General features: G+C 40.6%; 1 long non-coding RNA gene across 7 annotated transcripts in view; it reads left to right on the top strand.

The window, feature by feature from the left end:
- The window catches only part of LOC308198611, a 219,763-nt gene that overhangs the window by 162,088 nt on the left and 34,592 nt on the right, over window positions 1-23,083 (top strand). The window lies entirely within an intron of this gene.

Below are 23,083 nucleotides of genomic sequence, written 5' to 3' on the forward strand. Positions count from 1 at the left end.
TATTTTGGGAATATCAACTCCCACAGTCTCATCAAAAGAAGATGGGCCTCAATATTCTAGGGAATTTGTGAAATAAGGAATGGCAGGTATTGAAGAGATGAGGACACTGGTGCCAGCACTGTGAAAGTGTGCTGACGTGTACTCAGAGGACTGGGGGTGCAGATGTATATAGACCCTTGCAGCATAACCAACAAATCACTTTTGATAACTAGATGTAGATTAACATGCTATGGCCTTGTTCATAATTGCAGAAGTTCTCTGCAGTAAACAAGATGGTTACTATAGACACCTACATAATGCATTTCTTAGTGATTCTTACCAACAGACTTACGCTCACTAGCTCCTATAGGCTGAGCTTACCATGCGTACAAGGGGCTTCTCCCATTCCTGCATTTCTTTCGTGGCTTCTTATGTGCACCTTGTCTAAGGAAGGTGTCTTGTATGTGCTCTTCTACCTGCTGCTGCACACTGTGATCCATAAGTAGCCCTATTTTCCTCTTGACCCCTCTACTGAGCCCTTCCTGCAGAGTCCCTATAAGCCTCCATTCCTGCATCTCTCATTCTTCCGAAGCCAGAGGCTGTATGCCTGCTCCTATTCGCCTTTTCCTCATTCATAATCTTTCTAGGAGAGGAGCCATTAAAAATGCTTCTACTAGGAGGTCCTGAAAGGACTCGCTGAAAGGCCAACTGTTGCTGGGCAGAAAATTACTGATGGATGTGATCAGCTGGTTCTTTGATCAGTAGGTGGAGGGAAGGTTGTAGCAATTAGGCAGAGAATCTGAGAAGGAAGGCTGAGGCTCATTTCCCACTTCTGGTTCTCAGGTTGCTTTTCCCCGAATCAACACAATTCTCTGTAAAGTGCTTTGACTGTGTATGCTCTCCAAATGTCAGCCTACTGGAGAAAAGAATGCCATCGAGCTGAGTCTAGCATTTGTCTGGTTTTGACCAATAAAAAGCTTTTGTCACTGTTACGTTAGAGGAATGCTATGGAAAATAAACTCCAGCAGGGCATGAATCAAAGCAGGAAGGGCATCTGTTCTGGGATAGGTAGTAAACTATGTGAGCTAGGGTATTTTAGCAACTCTAAATTAAAGGGGAAAAAGCACTTGAAACTACTGGTATTTTAAAAAATGAGGGCTTCCTATTGTAAGTCCATCTAGGAATCCTAACAAATGGAGTTATTCGTGTTCCCTTTCTTTGATTCTTATTAGACAGAATATTGAGATCTTATCAATAGCTTTAAAAGTTTAAAACTTGGAACACTAGGATGCTTGCTCTTTCATGTGTGTTGCAAGCCAAAGGTGTGATGTCTGTTCTGATCAAAGTTTAGTAGATGAGAAGAAACATCACATCACATCAGCATTCACCACTGTATAGTCTTGCAAGTGCCCTACAAACCCTGTTGGTTTTCAGGCAATATCTGCAGGTTACGGAAAATACTGAAATTTCATTCTGTTGTGCTGTAGTAATTTAATATCATAGTTAATACTAACATAGTGTTATAGATAATTCATTGCCTTTGTTTCATCTGAGAAATGCTGCCATTATTTTGGAAATGCCCGTTTCATTGCTCTATGAATGCAGCATGGATGACTAAGAGGCAGCCTTGCACTCTTCAGAAGCACAGGAATTACCCCTGAGCACTGCCACAGGCTGATTGTGTGCCTTCCAAAAAGATGCAGCTTCTTCATTTGCCACAGTACTCCATCTGTGCAGTAGTTCCTAGAAGTGGCATGGAAAGTCTGGATGAAAATGAAGTTGCTAGTGTGTAGCTAGTATCAGTTAGGAGAAAACTGCTAGAAAGATCAATTTATTGCTATGGATAAATTAGTCCATCTTTCTAAATAGAGAACAGAAGAGGGATTTTGATGACCAGCCATTGGTGCCTAATGCTATTTTAGGTGCACTAGGCCAGCTACCTGGCCTCCAGCTGTGGCTGTGAAAAGAAGCATGTTTCACGTAGCTCCTGCTTGATATCTGCCAGACCTTTACAGACTTCTCAGATACCCTGGGGCATCCAAAATGGCACAGGCCATCTCTATTTATACACCTGAATCACTCCCTTTTAACTGCTACAGGGTTAATTGTGTAAACTGGAATTAAGTTAAAATCTGAAGTCTAATTATACCATATAGTCATTAAGCATTCAGGGTTGGGTTTGCTTCTGCTCTGTGTCAGGAGAAAAGAAGAAGGGTTGGTATTCACCACCTCCTTCTATTATTCATCATGTTATCTGTTCAGTGGTTGCCGCCCTCCAGCCTGGTTTTCAAGGGCGTGGTATTCTTCAGCATCAAACTACAATATACAAATAGGAAATATTACATGCTTTGCTGTGTAGTTTTTCTGCTGGTGCTTTTTTATTTTTTTTTACACCTGTTATTCCTGATGGTAGCAGAAATATTCGAGCACATGAAAAGGACGCTGTCGTTACAGCATTTTCACTTGTTCCTGGCAAGGCCAAGCTTCAGATCTCCTGGAGATCTCCCAAATGAGGATGCTGGTGGGATATGTAGAAAAGGTTGCTGTTTCTTTCCCTCTCTTCTTCATATCTTTTTTCTTCTTAAGCTAACAAAAATGGAAGGAGTAAGCGGTCTTTCCTCAAAATATGAAATTCATGAGGCATTTCATAGGCAAACGATAATGAATTAACTCATTGCAAGATGTAATTGTTGGGATTGGGAAAGGTACATTTATTCTGCCTTGAAAAGGAAAGAAAAATCAAAACTGGAAAAAACGTTCAAAAAATCACATGCAGTTAGATCCAACAAAAGGCTTTGTTTTGACTTTTGTCTTAAACACAGATTATATATCCTATGTATCATGTTCTTTTGTGAAAACACACCTTGTTTAATGTATAAAAACAAACCATCTCCCCAGCTGTGATTCTGCATTTGTGATTGCTATTTGTGCACAGGTAACATGAGGTGAAATTTGTTCCAGATTTCCCTGCCTCTGATCCTCAGCAGTCTTTTCTTTCAAACCCCGAAAGTTACCTGCTTATGCCTGGTATGGCCATGCTTATCTGAAATACATTTTCAGATAAGCTTATCTGCTTATACATTTTCAAATGCAAGACCTTTAAAAGAGATGGACATTCTTTTCACATCTGTACCCACTTACTAGTTACCTGTATTACAAATTTGAAACAGTTTTTAAAGAGTTCCATTTAGAAAAATGTTAAAACAAGGGATTTCAACAGTATTAGTAAACAGATATATTTTCCAAATATTTTTAGTTAGATTCTCTACTTTCTAAGAACCTTAGCTTAGATTGGGCACTTTTTGATGAAAAATATTCCTATAGAAAATTTCCTACCAGATTTGCTTGTATTAAAGGGGCTAATTCCTTTTTATCTGAAATAGGACAATATGCAGTGCAAAACTATCACCTGTCAACACTAACATTTGAGAATATGAAAGTCTAGCATTAACCTAAGGTAGTAATTTATGTGCAAAAATACTGTAGTTTTTTGCATGCCTATTCAGTATATATGAAATAAAAAAATAACTGAATAAAAAAAAAATCAGAGCACATAATCCCAGTTTACCTACAGGATTCTGTTCTGCTCTGAGAACTGTAATGACTTTATGAATTGACCCAAAAATATAGATAAACTATCTGACCAGATTAAGCTGTGTCCAGTTTTGCCTCAAGTTTGCTAAGTAAATTTACAATGAAAGTTGGACCCAGTTCTGCACAAGCAAAAAAACTTCTATTAATTGCAGCGCCCCCCCAGATCACTGCCTTCACCACAGCTTTTTGCAGATTGACTTGCACTGCTTTGGCAGGTGTCAGTGCACAGATATGTGTCAAAAGATCAAACACAACTGTCTGGGTGGAAGTGACAGAAATAGTTACAGTTCTCTTTATCGTAAGAACTCCTATGGCTTTTTGTACATTTCCAATCCGAAATATGTATAGATGAAAATTAAGATCAGGCCATAAAATCTGCAAAGGGATGTTATTAAAGTCCTCAGTTCCTGCCTAAATAAACAGTGCTCATATCCCAGTATATGCAACAACCTTCACAGAAATATGTAGGGTTTTTGTCAGTGACTGACTTGGTATGTTTATTGCCATAGAAAAATAAGCATGAATGCTTCTTTCCTTTCTCGTGCTAGCGTGTATGGCGATTTTCTAATACTTAATGTCTGAAGTCTGGGTGGGGTATATCCTTCCATAGGTATACAAAGACTGGTGGAGTTCTGTTGCAGTTTCCCACTATGGTAAGCTCTGTGTGAAAATAAAAAAGTGTTTTCCACACCAGCTCAAAATATTTTGATTGCATAGAGAGTTTGTCAGAAGAAAAAGGAAATATAAATACTGAGAGTTTTTGGTTTTGTTTTTTAATGCCCCATTAGCCTATCTCTGCTATTAGGGAAGTCACAGATTCCCATGTCAGCACTGACCAGGCAGTGTTACTCATGGAAATATTGACCTAATTATTAAACGGTGCATTCTCAGCCCCAAGAAATACTACGTGATATAATCCCTCTAGCACAAAAAAAGTGACCCTCATGGGAGATGCAGAATGCTTTATTTGCATTAGTTTCCTATAATACAAAGTACTGGTGAAGAGGAAAGGCAGGTGGCTCAGAGGCTGGCAATAGCAAGGCACTGCTATCTATTTCTTTTAATCTCCCAATTCCAGTCCCAGAGCCTGGATTCACTTACCTTTAGGTTACACCTTCGTTTGTCTCACATTAGGTGTCACACTGAATGCCTGTTAACAGCAGGCATACACAATAGGATTTAAATGTCCTGAAGTGCAAAGTAGCAGCATGCCTGCCGTGAGATGCTAACACAGCACAAAGATGGCCACGAGAGCTGCCTTCTTTCTCAAGACACAGCCCAACGGGCTCATGCACACAGTGCTGGGCCCTTCTCTGCAAATCGTTCTTCAACAAAAATGCATTTGCTTTTCCAGAGATATGATCCCTCACTTGTAACTGGGCTGAGATGCAGGGTACACATTGCTGCGAGTAGGGTGCTGCATCCCTGTCGTGGGTCTGCTGCAAAGGACAATGTGAGCGGCATGGGTGGTGTTGTGGTTTAACCCAGCCGGCAGTTAAACACCACACAGCCGTTCGCTCATCCTCCCCTCTCCGTCTCTGGGATGGGGGAGAGAAACAGGAAAGTGAAGCCTCTGAGTTGAGATAAAGACAGTTTATTAAGACAGAAATAATAATAATAATAATAATAATAATAATAATAATAATAATAATAATGTTAATAGTACTACTACTAATAATGTATACGGAACAAGTGATGCAGTTGCTCACCACCCGCTGACCGATGCCCATCCTATCCCCGAGCAGCCGGCCCCCCCACACCGGCTAGCCACCCATATTAATCATTCCGCATGATGTCAGATGGTATGGAATACCCCTTTGGCCAGTTTGGGTGAGCTGTTCTGGGTCTGTCCCCTCCCAGCTCCTGCTGCACCCCTAGCCTGCCCGCTGGCAGGAGAGTGTGAGAAGCTGAAAAGTCCTTGGCTTGGTGTAAGCACTGCTCTGCAACAATTAAAACATCAGCATGTTATCAGCGCTCTTCTCATCCTAATCCAAAACATAGCACCCTACCATCTACTAGGAGGAAAATTAACTCTATCCTAACTGAAACTGGGACAGGTGACTTCAACACATGGGCTAATACTCTAACAGCAGGAAAGGAATTCGTGAGCACTTGTCTTTTTTTAATTGGAAGCAAAATGTTGAGCCATTTGGTCATTTTGATGAAACAGAAAATATTTACTAGACAAAGCACAGGGAGTGCTGTCAGTGAAGGTCAGTGTTTGTGGTGGCATAGCTTAGCTTAAAGACAATGGCTGGTCTAAAACAGATATGAAGTAAGGCTTCTCCCTGGGTGTAGCATCAGTCATTCTGGCTAGCACAAAAAGAAGGTCCCTGCGCAGCCGTGGAAAATTCTGGGGCTATTTATGCATCAATATGAAGCTTCTGACCCCCACACCCCCTACATCTGACAACCTTGTGGCTGCAGCAGGATTGGGGCTGGAGAGGTGCAGAGAGTTCTGGTGTTGTGCTGCAGCCTTTCAAGCCATGTTACAGCTTGACCCGAGGGAAGATGTCGATCAGCATCATGCAGTGAATGCCTGTAGCATGGCCACAATCAGCCGTACCCCTGCTGCCCTCCAGGAGGGAGAGGAGGGTGGAGGGAGCCCATGGTCACAGGTGGAAAGCCACTCAAGATCTAGGAATAGACGGCCCCAAACGAAAAGCAAACATGGCAAGCCCAGAAATAGACCTGGGTGCCAATCTTTGCACAAATTGGGCCTGTGTCTTCTTGCTGCTTGTGTTTTTCACTTTTACTAGGTAAATTGGAAAGCTCTGCTGGCTGAGCTGACAGCGTCACAGCACATTACTGCGAAGTGGAAACAGCAAAACAATGATAACAAAGAGTAGCAGGAAAATTACTTTTCCTTTTTGTCCAGGGATGAAGAATGATTTTTTTTTCATCTACAAAGAAGATTGGTGCGTATGCAGGAGTGTGCTGAGGGGTGAAGGGGCAGAAGAGGGAAGAAGAGAGGTATAAATGAACTAAATTAATAATCTCCATGAATTTTCTAGTGCCTTAATGAAACTGCTGATATGCTTGATTTGAATCCATTCCCTTTTTTCTCATTTGAACAACAATAAAATGTCTGTTTCTGTGGGATTTCCTGCTTACAAAAAAAAATAAATTACCATTTTCTAATTTCACTTTTATTAGGTGGCTAATATTACTTCAGTATTCGCTATATTTAGTAGAAGTTGCACCTAGCAACTGCAGAGACTGATTTAATATTATTTTAGTTAAGATAGTTGGGAGTGTAGAAAGGCATTTAAAGTTAATGATTGAAATAAATATTTTATATTCTAGCCAGTAGAAGTGTTTAAACATGTAACCCTTATGAAAAATATCAAAAACTGAGATTTTCCACCAGGACCCACAGAAGAAGCCCACGCTTTCATCTCCAAAAATTTGATTTGCTTAGAGTTTGGAAAATGTACTAGAGCATATCAATACTAGGTTTTGATCAGCTGTAATTAACCCAAACCTTTCACCTCATCCCTCTTACTGAGATCCACAACTCCCTACTTTAATATCTCTTCAAGCACCTGACTATTGCCTCTTGTCTGCTGCTTTCTAGCTATGTGTAACTACATCTACTACCATTCTTCAACATTTTGAATGTTGGGCAGGAAGAAGTGACATTTAAAACTCAAAGGTATGTGTAGGGAAAGACAGTGAAGAGATGCAGTATCTGCCTACAGTGCCATCAGTGTTTGGAATTGTCTTGCACTAAAATTGGCTGTGCTTTTGATATCTAGTGACCCGAGATGTTTATCAAACACGTCCATTCTCAGCTATGGACAGCTATCAATGTACATTTATTTACTAAAAGGCTGATGTCTTTAACCACTTTAAGTAGAGCTTCAGATGTCTCTTCAGATAAACATGTGTTTTAAATACATTAAGAGAAATATGAACCTTGTTTTCTATGTTCTTGCTGGTGTCTCTGGAAAGACCAGGAAGACAATATTTTGATCAAGGTGATGGAACCCACAAACAATTCAAGAAAAGGGGCTTAAAAACTGAGTTTCTAACACTTTTGGTGGGAAAGCAGTTTCCCCACACAAAGTCCACAGTCACGTAAAACCCCTAGTCTAGCCTTAGGACTACTTGGTAGATGTTCACTGCAGTCTAACAGGAGGCTAATCAGTCAAGTTGTTCCTTGCAATCCAGCTCTATCCAGGATTGTTCTGAAGAATGTCTTGTATCTCAAGTGCTAAGGGATGATCCAGACCCAATACTGCAATTATATTGTTGTATGATTAACTCTTGGATTCCTGTGTGGTAATCCTAAGCCTCTGGGTCCTTTTTGCTTGCTTTTCGTCCATACAACACTAGGATGAAGGGATGCCTACAAAGTCTAAAGCTTTAAGGAAATAGTCACTTATTTCTGTTAATAAAATACATTTTTTTGAGTCCTGCATTTGTTGGGTTTGAATTGTGAGTTAAAGATGTCACTATCAGTGTGACATTACAATTTTTTTAATCCTAGATGGTTTAGTTAATGGTTTAATCTGAATATGAGATACACACAGTTCTGGTCAGTATCTCTCCTTGGAGAATTATCAGTCCTCATCAAGAAACCTTAATCCAATAGGATCTATTTTGCTACCAAAAAGGACTTGAATCCTAATTTTGCATAGACAGTGTGGGTTTCCAAAGTAACTATTTCCATGCAGGAAAGAGATCATAGAGGTGTATGCAATAGGTTTCCTAGGGACATGGCTGCTCAGAGACGATAAAAGTTCAAATGTTTCATGTTATTAGAAAACCAATAGAAAGCAAAACTAAACAGCTATGTATACATTTGTGATATGCTCATATCTTTAATGTTAAGCATAGTTCTGATTTCCCACCTCTCTCATTTAATTAGCATGTAGCAGTATTCTTAGAAAAGTAGGGAGTGGGAGGCAGTGATCAGCAGTGTGGGACGGCTTCTGTACAACAGCTGTAGGCTCAAAACGAAAACGTTGCACAAAGGCAGACTTTAAAGAGAAGCAAATGGCCTCAAGCGTGCAGACATTTCTGCTAGGTACTGGTGGTGCTTTCTCAAAAGTTTAGAAAATGCCTTGGTCTCTATGCGGTCTTCTTTGTACATTGCTGTTTTCATTTCTGTCTTCTGAAACCTTCTTTGGGGTGGGTTGAGGTAGTCAGTCTGTGGTTCTTATGTGTAGCCAGTGTGGCCTCTAGGCTGATCAGACCCTCAGATGACCTTGGTCACTTCACTGTAAAACTGTTATTCTCCCGGCTCTAAAACAGTTTTCTCTTTCCTCTCTTCTCTTCAGTGTTTCCTATGTATCTTTTTTTTTCCTGACAGCCCTCTTTGAACTCTCCTTTGTCAGCTCATCTCACTTGGGGAATTTCAGAAGCTGGTGGCTTGTCAGCTCTTGACTGTTGTCTGATGGTTTCTCAGAAATGCGTAAACTATACATAGATTTTTACAAATCACTCTGGACCTCCATGAGCAATATTAGATCAGCATTTTTGGTCTAAACAGAAGAATTGTGATTATTTTTTTCTTATTAATTAAAGGACCTTAACCTCTGACTACAATTTGTGCAGAGCTTCTTTTAAATGGTTGTGAATTTATCCAGAGAAGGTCCCAAGGTCCTTACTGAAGTCCCTTTCCACCCCTGTCTATATACATCAGTCTTTTGTTTTACCTATTAAAAGTAGGGATATTTGTGTTCTTCTATTTCCAACATTTGTAATAATTTGCTTTTGTTTTATATTGACCCTTTTGGAAAGTTGCTTGATTCAGTTCTGCCATGCTATAGAAATTAGAGAATTCTGATTTGAGTTGCCTCACACTGCATCTCTATTAGAGAAATACTCTTTTTTAGATAGTTAACCTTTACTACCACTGTTCTGACTGAATCATCAGCAATTATTTTGTCCCTGAGGAGTGTTCCCTTGGCTTCCCAGAGATTTATGGGTAACCATCTTCTGGTAACATATTCACAGGAAGGGTTTTATTTCTACTTTTTTTTTTTAATAGTTCAGGTGTACATCACCTAAAAATGAGTTAATAAGCCCCCGTCAGTTGGTATGTGAGCTAGACATTGCCTGCAGTAGTAAGTAGGGCGATGTGAGCCATGAGAAAATGAAGGAGGACTTTGCAGTCTAGTATTGTTCTGTGGATCCTTTTTCATAATTAGGAAGAAGCTTAATTTTTTATTTTTTTTCCCAAATATGTTCTGCATGTAGCTGGAAAACTGGTATAATTCTTCCTTTTGGCACCTGTGTCAGTATCACTTACTTCTTTCATGAAATTAAACATCTATGAGCCCTATCTTGTGAGTCCTCGGGTAACAACTTCTCTGTGATGGAGCTGGGGGTGTAGTTATCATCCTTTTTTTCAGATGAGGTTACAATTTTCATTTTGGTTGGAGACCCAGCTACATATAGGCTTATAAAAAATATGGAATTATTATCAAGGCATATATTCCGTAACCAGGAGAAGGTAACTCTGGATCATAAAGCCTCCAAGAGTGTTTAATCCAGCTGTGTTAGATGAGAATGGGAACTGTTGGCATAAAAGTAGCACTCCCCTTTTTTCTGCCCTCTAATTCAGTGCAGAAAAAAAAAGAGGAAAATTTGGGTTTTGACTGATGAGCCCTGGTAAATCTCACTGTTGAGGTTTAAGATATTAGAATCATAGAATCATAGAATCACAGAATATCCCAAGTTGGAAGGGACCCATAAGGATCATCAAGTCCAACTCCTGGCACTGCCCAGGTCTACCCAAAAGTTTAAACCATGTGACTAAGTGCACAGTCCAAGCGCTTCTTAAACTCCAACAGGCTTGGTACCATGACTACTTCCCTGGGGAGCCTGTTCCAGTGTGTGACAACCCTCTCAGTGAAGAACCTCTTCCTGATGTCTAGCCTAAACCTCCCCTGCCTCAGCTTGACACCATTCCCACAGGTCCTATCACTGGTGACTAAGGAGACTAGATCGGCACCTGCCCCTCCACTCCCTCTCATGAGGAAGTTGTAGACTGTGATGAGGTCCCCCCTCAGCCTCCTCTTTTCCAGGGTGAACAGGCCCAGTGACCTCAGCCGCTCCTCATACGTCTTCCCCTCTAGGCCCTTCACCATCTTCATAGCCCTCCTCTGGACACTCTCCAACAGTTTTACATCCTTTTTGTACTGTGGTGCCCAGAACTGCACACAGTACTCGAGGTGAGGCCACACCAGCGCAGAGTAGAGCAGGACAATCCCTTCCCTCGACTGACTAGTGATGCTGTGCTTGATGCACCCCAGGATACGGTTGGCCCTCCTGGCTGCCAGGGCACACTGCTGGCTCATATTCAACTTGCTGTCAACCACAACCCCCAGATCCCTCTCTGCGGGGCTGCTCTCCAGCGTCTCGTCGCCCAGTCTTTACATATAGCCAGGGTTGCCCTGTCCCAGGTGCAGGACCTGGCACTTGCTCTTGTTAAACTTCATGCGGTTGGTGATTGCCCAGCTCTCCAATCTGTCCAGATCTCTCTGCAAGGCCTTTCCACCCTAGAGAGTCCACAGAGTCCACAACTCCTCCAAGTTTAGTGTCATTGGCAGATTTGCTCAAGACACTTCTAGTCCTACATCCAAATCATTTATAAAAACATTGAAGAGGATTGGCCCTAAAATGGAGCCTTGGGGGACCCCGCTAGTGACCATCAGCCAGCCAGATGTGGCCCCATTTACCACAACCCTTTGAGCCCTGCCCGTCAGCCAATTGCTCACTCATCGCATGATGTTTTTGTTTAGTTGTATGCTGGACATTTTGTCCAGTAGGATCCTATGGGAAACTGTGTCAAAAGCTTTACTGTTAACCAGCTTTCCCTCCAGTCTCACTGCCTGAGGTTACCAGCCCTCTAATGCAGCCTGCAGGGGAACCTCTGCCTTTACCTATGCAGTTTCAACTCAGGTTTCAGTATTTTGTCTTAAATCGGTGATTGTCTCCTAAGGTATCAGACTCTTGGCAGGAGAGGCTGGTTCATTTCTGCTGACTTTACCTTGCAGCAACCTCTGACAGAAGGGCTGGGCAGGCAGCTAGGAGTGCTGGTGCCTTAAACTGCTAACAGCAAGACTTGGCGGAGCTCATCTGTCAAAGCGGTGCATCAGGCAGCTTCTTTTTGTGTTTCTCATATGCATCTATAGCTCTGCCACCAGGAAGTAGAAGAGTATTGAAAAAGAATAAAAATGAAAAACGAAGTTAAACAGTGAAAGTTGCTCTGTTTACAGACTTGGTGAAAATTCAGGAAATTTGTTTCAGCTAAGAAAGGTCATGTATCCCTAGGTGTAGTCCCTGCTAACCGTTCAAATTGGAAAAAAAAGTAAAAGTTACATTTAAAGTGTGGTTTATTTTCACAGGGGGCAGAATTTGGTGCACTTGTGAACTTATGTGCAGGGGTACAGTACAGCAGGAATCTGGACGTGGCAGCCGTTGCGCAAAGGATGGGCGGACGGACGCTGCGTTGCCTGCTGTCCTGTTGCTGAGGCATAATCTGCAACTATTTCAAATAATTTCTTTTGCTAACGTTGCTGTAGTTTCTCTGAATGAGAAGAGCTTGGGGTGACCTATTCTTTGCTTGCAACTTCTTCAAAAATTCATATGCTAATTTTCCTCCTTTACCTTTCCCAGAAGCAATTGCTACATAGTTTGACATGCAGTTAGGAATCTTGGTCCCCCTGGTTTTCACTGAGGTTTAGTCACTTGAGTGTCCAAGTCAGTTATGAAAAGGGATTTGGGGCCCTGCTTCCTTAGCTGCTTATGGAAGTGCTTAGCCTGAAACACTTCATTATTCAGCACTGTCATTATTCAATACCTGTTGAAGTATTTGAAATCCTGCAGTAAACATATGTAATATTACTTGAATACATTTTTAAAGTATGCCGAAAGCATAGCTGAATAAATTTCAAGAGCCTGATCCAAAACCCATTGAAATTTCATTCATTTTTGGAGGCTTAGCTGAGGTCTCAATTGGGTAATGTTGTCTGGTTTTGCTAGTTTCTGGAAATGTCATTTTGCAAGACTGATGGCCAATGAACATTCAAGGCCTATATGGTAAATTTTGTACAAGATTTTCCTTTTCCTGACTTTAATATTTGCCACTTCATAACCCACATTTGTTACAATGCATATAAAACAACCTGATAGTATGTTAGATTGAATACAGCTCTACCTGTTTATCTGGCTATATAGTCCTTAAGGCGAGGTGATTAAAATTAGATGTCAGAGACAGAAAAAACACAGATACAATAAAGCAAAGTAACCCACCTAACGTTAATGATGATTATGGGCTAATGCCTCACAAGATTATACGGCAGAATTGACTCTTCCAACCCATTTGTTTAACCGTCTATTTAAATTTAATAACTGACCCCAAATTAGGCCATGAGCAATGCACACTGCCATAAGTAAGGTTAAACAACGTGGCCCCAAGTATTATAGCCTCTTTGAGGCATCATCTGCCTTTTTTAACATTATGTTTTCCTGATGCAGACTGAGTTTTCTTTCCATGCTAGTACCATGGGCCCAACTTTGATACATACAAAAAATAACAGACACTTGTGATAGCCAGATAGTGAGGTGCTATAATAACTAAGTCAAAATCTTCAGACTACAGTTTTTAATATCCACCACCCACCCACTCACAATATTGGTAGGGGAGAGTATTTGCTACCTTATAAATAAAAGGATTTTTGTTGAGTAACTGGCCATAACTTGATGTTATCTAGTGACAAGACAAAAATAAAAAATAGTAATTGAATTCATAGACAACTTTACTCAATATTTTTATTTGTCATTAAATGGTTTAATGGAATTGTAGGAGTAAATGATTGTTAAAACCCACTAGTTTTAACAATGCACTGGGGAAAGGTTTAGTTTGGATATTAGGAAAAAATTATTCACTGAAAGGTTTGTGAAGTATTGCCCAGGGAAGTGGTTGAGTCACCATCCTTGGAGTTATTCAAAAAATGCGTAGATGTTGTGCTTCGTGACATGATGGACTTGGCAGTGCTGGGTTAAAGGTTGGACCAGATTATCTAGAGGTCTTTTCCAACCTAAATGATTCTATGAAACTTTAACCCTTGTCCTCTGAAAATTCCCTTGCTGGTTGCAGAGCACTTGTGCTCCATTCATTAGCGCCACTTAATATTAAATAGGTAGAGTATCTGACTCTAGATGTGGCATCACAGTAATGTATCTATGGCATATTAGAAGATGACAAACACTAGGGCACTGTAATGTGAGCTGACAGATCTCCAGAATTTCGACTGTTTCCAGTACGCATGGCTAGTTTTAGCACATCTGCAGTGTGTTATCTAGAAAAACACAAAGCAATTTGTTTCTAAAATATTGCAAAGCAACAACACAAAATAAAGAAACAGTTGTTAGTACTAGGAAAACAACCTGTTTTAAAGTTTAATACAGCATATTTTTATAGTATTATTACAACTATTTACTTGACCTTTTTCAGCCTGGTTCATCATGTATTATTAAAAGCTTTTAACAAGTTGCACACAGTACAGACTGCATCTGCCCACTGCTTACATAAATAACATGCCTGGGAATAATAAACTTCAAGCTTTCTTTAAAAGCTTTGTAAAGGGGGTATGCAGCAGAGCTAGAGTTATTGTTAAGTATCTCTTTAGACCCTTACCGAACCCAGGCTCTGCACACAAGTTTAGTTTCAGTGCTGCAGGGGATGTTTTACAAACTCTACATCAACATCATTTCTACACGCTGTTTCAGGTTGTTACTTCTCAGGCATGCACAGCTACCCATCCTCCTAGAGGTAACACTCCCATACGAAAAGTTGTTTGGGACTCTGAAATACCTTAGGTAGGTCACACAGTGCCGCTCTCCAGCAGCACACCAAGTAACAATGGCTGATGTTTGGGCACCCCACCTTTCCATCGCCCACCAGCTGCAAGCACTGGGAAATGCCTCCAAGGCTGTGTCTGGCCTGAGAGCCAGGAGGCTCCCTTTTCCCATCCTGAAAGAAGCACTAAGCACACCACTGACAGGAATTGCTAAACGTTTGTAAGTGAGGATACAAAGAGTGCTTTCAGCTGTAAAACATCCTGCCAAAAACTTGCAAAAATGACCCTAATTCTGGAAGGACTTTTAAGCGTGGAGCTAATATTACAGCATATATACTGAAGTCTGTGCTTCAGTCCTTGTTGCAGAGTCCTCTATTTATTTTTAAAAGAACTCTTTGTGTCTTGTTATGTTGTATCTGCTTTTCATTTATGGCACAGTCCCTAAAACTGCTGTGAGAGACTAGAAGGTATTCAAGCCCATTGGCCCAGCACAGGACGCTCATTTAAGTAAGAGCTGGGAATGCAGTGCTTTGTAGAAACAGGATTATAACGGTTGAGCAGCTTTGACCCAAATAGTGAGCGGTGCACGGTGCTAAGGACCCTCCCCTGGGATCATTGTGCCTTTTGGAAGCTGGCCCCATGTCACTATTCTGTGGAATTGCATGGTAATGTGGAAAAACAGTCGAAGAATCTGACTTATCAGCAAGGGAATGTGGACTTGTGGAGACCAATAGACAATGAAAACCTGGAGATGGAGGTGGGAAGTGGGCTGGAAGCTGAGCACTGCTGCACCAGGAAGATCTGCTTTGGGGGAGCAGGGCAGAGAGCATGTGTTGTTTGTCTGCACAACACAGTAGGGAAAACTTCTGGTGGACATAAGCAGCTGGGAAACAGTGCCTGTAAAAAATAATCACACTGACATGTTAGAAGGTACTTTTTGCCGTGCCTTCCTCCCTGCGTTGGTATTTTAAAAGCTCTATTTGTGAGAATCATCTCTGTCAAAAGCGCCAGTGGATTGCATGTTTAAGCATTTAGCTACCTCTGAACTGACAAAATATATATTTGTCATTTGTTAAAGAGGGATGGACAAAAGAGCGCGCTTAATGTTAAATAAGTAAATCCTGTTGAGGTATCCTGTGGTTATTATGGGATGACTCAAGTGAGAGAAGCTTTGGGAGCGCTGTTTTGTTTGCCGCCTACATATGTGAAGCACCATCCTAAAGCTTGTAGAGAACCCAGGTGACTGCCGGAAGCCGTCAGCACCAGCATCCCAGCTCCTAGCTGCCATGCCTCTCTTTGAGGGAGGGAGAACTGTTGGCTTGCAAACCCGCCACAGGGAGTTTCCATTTCAGTTTGGCATAACATAAGCTGAAAACAGCCCTGGCTCATGTGCCAGCTGAGGAGCAGATCAGACAGCCTGGGTGGACATCTTCCAGCAGGGTGGGGTGGTTGGCGAGGACAGTGTGAAGGACCTCACCGTGCCTGCGAGCCTCACACACCCCAGCACCATTTCTGCAGAGGCTTTAGGATGTCAGACAAGTAAGTCTGGCTGCTCCTTCATTCGTTCATCCTGAGCAGAGCGACTGAGGGACCCATTAAATAAGGTTTACTGTTTTAATGGCTGAGTGCTGTGGCCAAGTGCAGTGCTTGCCCAGTCAGGGTGAGTTGATAGCTGATGGGAACAGAGGCTAAGTCTGCATGAATGCATGGTGTAGAAGGGAGCCTCAGGGCCAGGAATAGAGGAAGTGACGGTCCCCACAGGGATGCCTACTGGAGAAGCATGAATTGTGCATTTACAAAGTGGTAGCAAAGAAAGAGACAAGTAGCTTGTTATAAGAAACTAAATTATATTGTCAGAATTATGATAGCATACCATAAGGAGAAACATCCACTATCTGTCTTGTACGGATATATCCTGGAGAATTGTATCTGTCTGTGAAAGATAACTTATATTAATGCTTTACAGTGGAAAGGTCCAACTCAAATGTATGAAACCTTAAAAATATGATCTATTAGATCAATCTGTAAGATTTACTTTTATTCACTTTAAATGGGCAAACAATGTGAAGGGATATAATACGATACAAATGTCCAAGAAGGGAAAAATACAGTGAAAAAATCATTTCAGTCTAGGGAGCACAGGCAAAACATGCAACGGTGGCTAAATGACCAGGACATTGCATTCAGTGCTCCAGGCTGGGACCCAGCAGCTTTCTCTTGGTCCTTGCCTCTGCTGCACATTTCTGCAGGACCTGCAGTTGCCAATGTTGACCCAGGTCCTTAAAGACAGAATCTCTTTGGGCATTTGGCTCCCACTGAAATCGTCTCCTAGCTGAACAGAAATTCGCAATCTACTTGGGATTAACTTTGTGCACCTCACTGCTCACAAAGCTGAAGGTGGTTTTGGGACAGACCCTCCGTACACCCAAGTTCGGTGCTGGTGGTGCAAGTGCTCTTGCATGTGGTGTGTTTCCAGGCTGGAGCTGAGGGGGCTCCCAGCCAGCCTGGACCTCTGACCGCTCTTTATATAGCAAAAAGATTTTGTCCTGATGCTACACAGTGTTCCACTGCTGCGATCAAGCAATTGGTTAGCATGCAACCGTGTCTAATGCTACAGACGTCGTCAAGCGCTTTCCTTCCATAGCCTCAGTGCATCTTTTCTTCTCACATGGCATCAGAATTGTTCTACTGAGCAAATTCTCCTACTGTTCAACTTATGGACATAATGGAAGTCAAATATAACTCTTGTTAACATCTCACTGCTATTGGCACCTTTAACATTTCAAGTATCAGTATCAATTTCAGTTCTAAGAAAAAATCCTAGCTGCATTTCAATAGTTCAGTGCCCTGTCTATTGCTATAAATACCTTAAATGAATTTGCTACATGTGCTGAATTCATTCCTGTTATCTTTACACTTTGGTATCAAATAAACAGGGTGATTTGTGCTTTTTTTTTTTTTTTTTTTTGTAATGACAGTTAAGACATGCATCTGTTGCTACAGACCAGAAAAAGCATACCTATAAAAACAGTGGAAAAACTTCTTTTACATGTTATCTGGGAAAAATTGTTGATTCATGAGTTAAGGGCCACATTTTCCCTTAGTGCAAGTTGAGCTGGCCACCAGTAAAATGGTTTCAACTTATACCAGGTGAGTGGCTGTCTTAAAAATCATCAGTTTGAGAAGCAAGAACAGATGAAGCAAAATCTTTCTTACAGCAATATTGCATGAGAGAAAAATGTAAGCACCCAGCTCAGTTGGCCTCCCTCAAACACATTGCCTTGAAAATTCCAAACCATGCAGAAAAAGCAGTTTTAAAAATAAAATAATGCTGATGTCAGGCTGAGTCCTTTAAAAACTTACTGCTTAGGGCAATTGTGAGGAGAGGAAGATTTCAGTAAAAAGCGGGGGGGGAAAAAGTGGGCTGCTGAATAAGCAATGAGATACACCATTGTCAAGGAAAATGTATAGCTAGTAGCAAAGAAAGGAGGCCAAGGATTATATTTTACTTGATGTCATCTGTCTCCGATCTCTCCCTGCTGCAGTGTTATGCACCTATCCTGTCCAGTAGCTCCACTGCCCTCCACAGCCAAGTCACAGACAGCAACCTTCCTTCACCCTTGAATACAAAATGCACCTGCACAGGGCTCTGAGACACCCGTAGGTGCCCCAGGTATTCTCAGAAGCTCCTGCTGAAAGTTGTCTTAATAGGCTAAAAGCAGATCTCCTATAAATGCCATGTCTTTGGTCATTGAGGACCCTCATCAGCCCTGTCTACTCTAGATGTATTTGTGTGTTAGTACTGACATCTTGGCACTGACATATGTTTTGAAAACAAACTCAGAAATTCAGAACACCTTCCATAACTTTTTGGGCTGCTTGAGAACACATGAATTTTGTCATAGGGAAGCGGTTTTGAAAATCTGATACAACCAATTCACTAAATCTCATACGCTGATGTCTGCATCTGCATTTGCTGAATGAACATCCCAAAGCTCCAGTACCAATGCAGGATCAGACTGAAAATATGGGACAAAGCCAGTCTTAAGGAGAGCTGAGATTTGGAGGTAAATGAACATGTAATCAATGCCCAAATGCCATTTATTTCTATAGCCAACTCTATTCAAATTTCACTGTTGAGGTTGCATGCAAACAAAATCCCATTCTGCATAGACTTGTGCTTTCTTTTACATAAGACTTATGTAGACTTTCCGCTTTTCCACTGTCTCTGGGTTGACAGCAATTTTGGATAAAGACGATTAAAATATAACATCCCAACATCTACCACTGCATGAGTTCCTAATTTAGCAATTATTCAAAAATATGTGTTGAAACCATCTAAATGTGTTAGCAGCAGCAACTTATTTTTGTGGTGTTAAATTAATTTCTATATTGCATTCTTAACATGACAAAAATATAAAAGAGCTAATCTCAGACTGTAGGTGGAGTGTGTTCATGGTAGTAATGCAGAACAGCAAAGATAAATGTAATAGTCTTAAAATGAGATCATGAAACATAATAATAGGTTTTCAGTATGTGATCATAAAATATGAACAATACTATCATGTAAATTAAATTAGTGTATTTGAACAGTTACATGAGTTCATAAGACGGTAATATAAGTAAAGAATATTTTAAACCCTCCTATATCTTAGGCAGGAAGAAGCTGACTAATCAGCTTTTTTTGGGAGCCTCTTTCAGTATTAAAATTGTTTAATAATATGAAACATATCGTAATAATAACCCTGAATGATGAAAATCAGCCAATTATAAAAGTTCAGTTGCAGCTCAAGATGATCAAGATATGATCAAGATACGATTCTGGAATCACATCTTACAAAAAAATGCAAGCTTTTAAAACCAAACAGACAAACAATCTCCTGGAATGATGAAAGAAGAGTCAAAATAGTTGTTTTTCTTCAGGTGACAGGATTCCCAGAAACACTGATTTCAGTTCATCAGCTGCTCACCTTTCAACAAGCCATTTGTTTTTAAATGTTTAAGGATTTTTGTTCCCTTTTTGCAAAATTAAAATTCTCTCATTGAACCATTCAGGCTTGCACAAACAGCATTTGTAGGAGGAGAAGTAAAGATGGATGATGCCTAACAAGCTCTAATTTGTTATACCTATTTACATTTGTGTTCTACAAGCGACTATAGAACTAGAAAACAACATTATGATGGGGTATAATTTATTACAAGATTCTCTATGTGGAAAATTCTTTTGAAGGATCAGGACTTCTGTGAGTGATTATAAATGAATTTAAAAGAGTACAAGCTGGGAAATGTAGCTCTTTAATCTACTTTTTTCTCACCTTTAAGTAAGAAAGGTCTGAAAAACAGAATCTTGGGAATGTTTAAAAAAACACTGCACTGTAAAGGCCATCCTACCTCTTACAAAATTCAAATGCAGTCTGCCATAAAAGCAAAACATTAATCTCTCTCTTTTTCTGTTAAGATGCATCATTCTTTGTACAAATTTTGCAAACGATTCAGGAAAACTGTCATCCTGTTGTTGGGTAGGACAGCTGTTGGTTAGAATAGGAATAGTTAAAGCATCTCCAGTGCAACATCCTCTATAACACACAACAGCTTTCTTTTTAAGAGGCCAGAAACACTGAGATTTTAAGAAGTTATCACCAAAAATTGCCAAGATAGGTTGTCCTTCAGGAAGAGATCTCTATGATTAGAAGCAACAGAAATAAGGAATTATTAAAGACAGTATCTGGAAATGAAGGTCTTGGAGGTGCACAACACGGGCACAAAAGGTCTGTAACCTCATCACCTGGAAGCCACATCTCAGCATTTTGTCATTATGTAGCTTCTTATCCAAGGATAAGTAGATGTTCTGCACAGCACATGAATGTGATTTAGTTGTTAATGCATTTATGACACACATCCCAACCAAACATCTCTCATTTAAAACCTAGTGAGGAAATGAGAGATCCCACAGTCCTTGAGCTGCCCACCAAAGTACTGTGTGAAGCCATGGCTTTAATACCAGCACCACTGCTATCCACAGAGTTAGCCTGGGAGCAGATGCTGCAGCTGCAATATAATTTTCCACAGCTTGGCATGAGGGTGTTAAGCTGTTATTGAAAGGCTGAAAAGGGGTGGTAAAGTACTGCAGGATGAGAGAACCATATGAAACACAAGTATTTAATTAGTATTTAGCATGATGGGGATAGCATGGTAAATACTGTCTAGCCTACCCATAGAATAACAAGTTAGTATTTAAAACAATTTGTCACCCATCTGCAGTGGAGTAAGAGTCTCCCTTTTTTCTTTTGTTCATAAATATCCACAGCCTTTTACCATGTCAATGCACTTCTACGGCTAGGATGGCTGCTTGGCTTATTTTGGAGACATTCAGCAGTAACCAGGCTTATCGTGCTTTTGATATATACCTCTTAACCCTCAGAAGGGAAAAAAGTAATCTCTTATGAAACAGAAATGGATTCATCAGGCCCCGGTTGTAAATGTTTATCTGTAAAACCTCACCTGATGGCTTCTGCCAATGTAACTTAATCTAGAATCTCAGTTTTTCCTCTGCCCTTGACTTGCCCTGACACGGCCAGGAGCTATGAACAGTAAACTGATGAAGACATGGTTTGCTGCATGCTGAGGTAAGGAGCCTTTCTGAACATCTTTGTAGCGAATCATTTACCTTGCAGCAAAAAAAAAAAAAAAAGGACATAGATTAATAGATTAGACAGTAGCTTTTAACCGAAACAATGAGATTTTGAGATTTGAGCATTTTAAAATCCCTAAAGAAAAGTTCATCAGATCCGATACATGAACTTTGAGTGTGATTTATCATAAGCCTTACCTGCTTTTTCCTACTTATTCCCTTCTGAAAAATGTTGGTTTGCAGGCAAGTGGTGAACTTCACAATGGAACAAGGTTCATGTTTGTAAAAGAAACCTCTTAGACAATACTGCTAAGTCTCCTTCCTTATGATTTTTTGCTTGATACAATTTTACTACATTAGCAGCTCCCCTTGACTAGTTCTGTGCATTAGTCAGAAGAGAAAGGGAGATTTTGCTCTACCTATCTCTCTCCAAACTGAATGCAAGGCTTATGAAATTCAAGGGTTTGCTTTTCATCTCATTTCAATGGGCTGTGACTCCCTCTCAGTGCATGTGTTTAATAAATGCCATTAGTGTTTATATGTACCAAGAGAAGGCTATGCCTCTCAAGCTTTTGGCAATTTCAGTATGTGAAAGTGACAGAATAAGCAATATCCCTCTTAACAGTGTTTTCCCTCAATCTCTTCTTCTGACCTAACACAGATTTTTCTGTACTATGGATGCTTTATGGAGGAATATACTTAAATGGAGAATAAAATACCTAGTGAATAGAAAGTCAAATTTACCTTAAGAAGCGTGAGCTCTTAGTCCTAGTTCTGGGGTTGATAAACAGCTTGATAAACAACTTAATCTCACCAAGCACCCATTCCCCTGCCTGTAAAATGGAGACATTTATCTGTTCCTTCTCTGAAGAGTTCAGAGACAACTCTGTGAGGACACTAGGCTTTGGTTTCCTGCACCAGGCCTTGTTACTTCATGTTGCATATCATCGGTATGGTTAAATAATAATAACCATATTTACATTAATCATATTAATTACTCCCAAATCTTTCTTTTTTTTCTCTCTCTCTTAGTTCTTGGTATATGTAGTCACAGCGATTTTGTTATGGGAGTGGGGTGTGATTCCCCAGTAGCAACTCTTTGCGTATACATTGCAAACTTTGCCTTGTCTTTGACTAATACCCTTCAGGAAGTCTCTTCTGTGTCTATCCAGCATTATCGATCCATCTGCTTTAATTAAGAAGCACCTTTGGAAAGACAGGCTAGTCTTCTGCTTATGCCCTGCAGAACTCAACAAAGTTAGAGACCTCAAAAAATGTAATATGACCATCAGCAAGGTGATACAGCCTAGGAGCTTTTTCTTGACAGAGCTATATCTTGTTTATGCCCCGTGTCTGTATCAGTGAGCCGAAAAGACTGTACAACAGGTAACTTCCTGAAATAGTCAATGAACTTGGCATTTCTTCATTTTGTTGTGAACCCCAGTTAAAAGCAAAGATCGGGAAGCCAAAAACTACAGCTGAGTCTTTGCTTCAGTCATTACCTGGAAAAATACCTCTGGCTTGGTGCAGGCAAGAGACACAAATGACTTCACCTTGTTGTCCTGATTAATGCTTTCTCTTTCTGCATGCAGTCCCTGAGATGGTTGGTGTCAGCAGAATAAGTACGTAACCCAATAAATCACTGTTATCTTTACAGAGGAACAGCAGTAGTTTTTACCCAGCCCCTCTCTGGCCAATTCAGTGTACTGAGCAATTTTCCACACACCGTGTCAGACCAGTCCATTGTGATAACTGGGTGCAGTAACTGCAGCGTCACCACATGCCATGGACTATGTTTCTTTTAGTTCGGTGGCTCACTTCTCTTATCACCAGAGAATCCACAAAAGCAAGACTCTTGGGGTCATTGCCCAGAATCAAAAGTGAGCCATCAGCATTGTAGCTTAGTAAATAACACTCAACAAACTGATGAGCTGAATTTTATTTTTTTTTGCTCGCTTTTCTGCCTTCAGATCATAGACATTTGCATATTATTTCAATGAATAACTTTACAGATCATAAATCAAAAAGACAGTCCCAAACTAGAGCTCATGATAAATAACTG

Source organism: Anser brachyrhynchus (assembly GCF_964034855.1).
Source record: "Anser brachyrhynchus genome assembly, chromosome: 1".
Classification (NCBI taxonomy): domain Eukaryota; kingdom Metazoa; phylum Chordata; class Aves; order Anseriformes; family Anatidae; genus Anser; species Anser brachyrhynchus.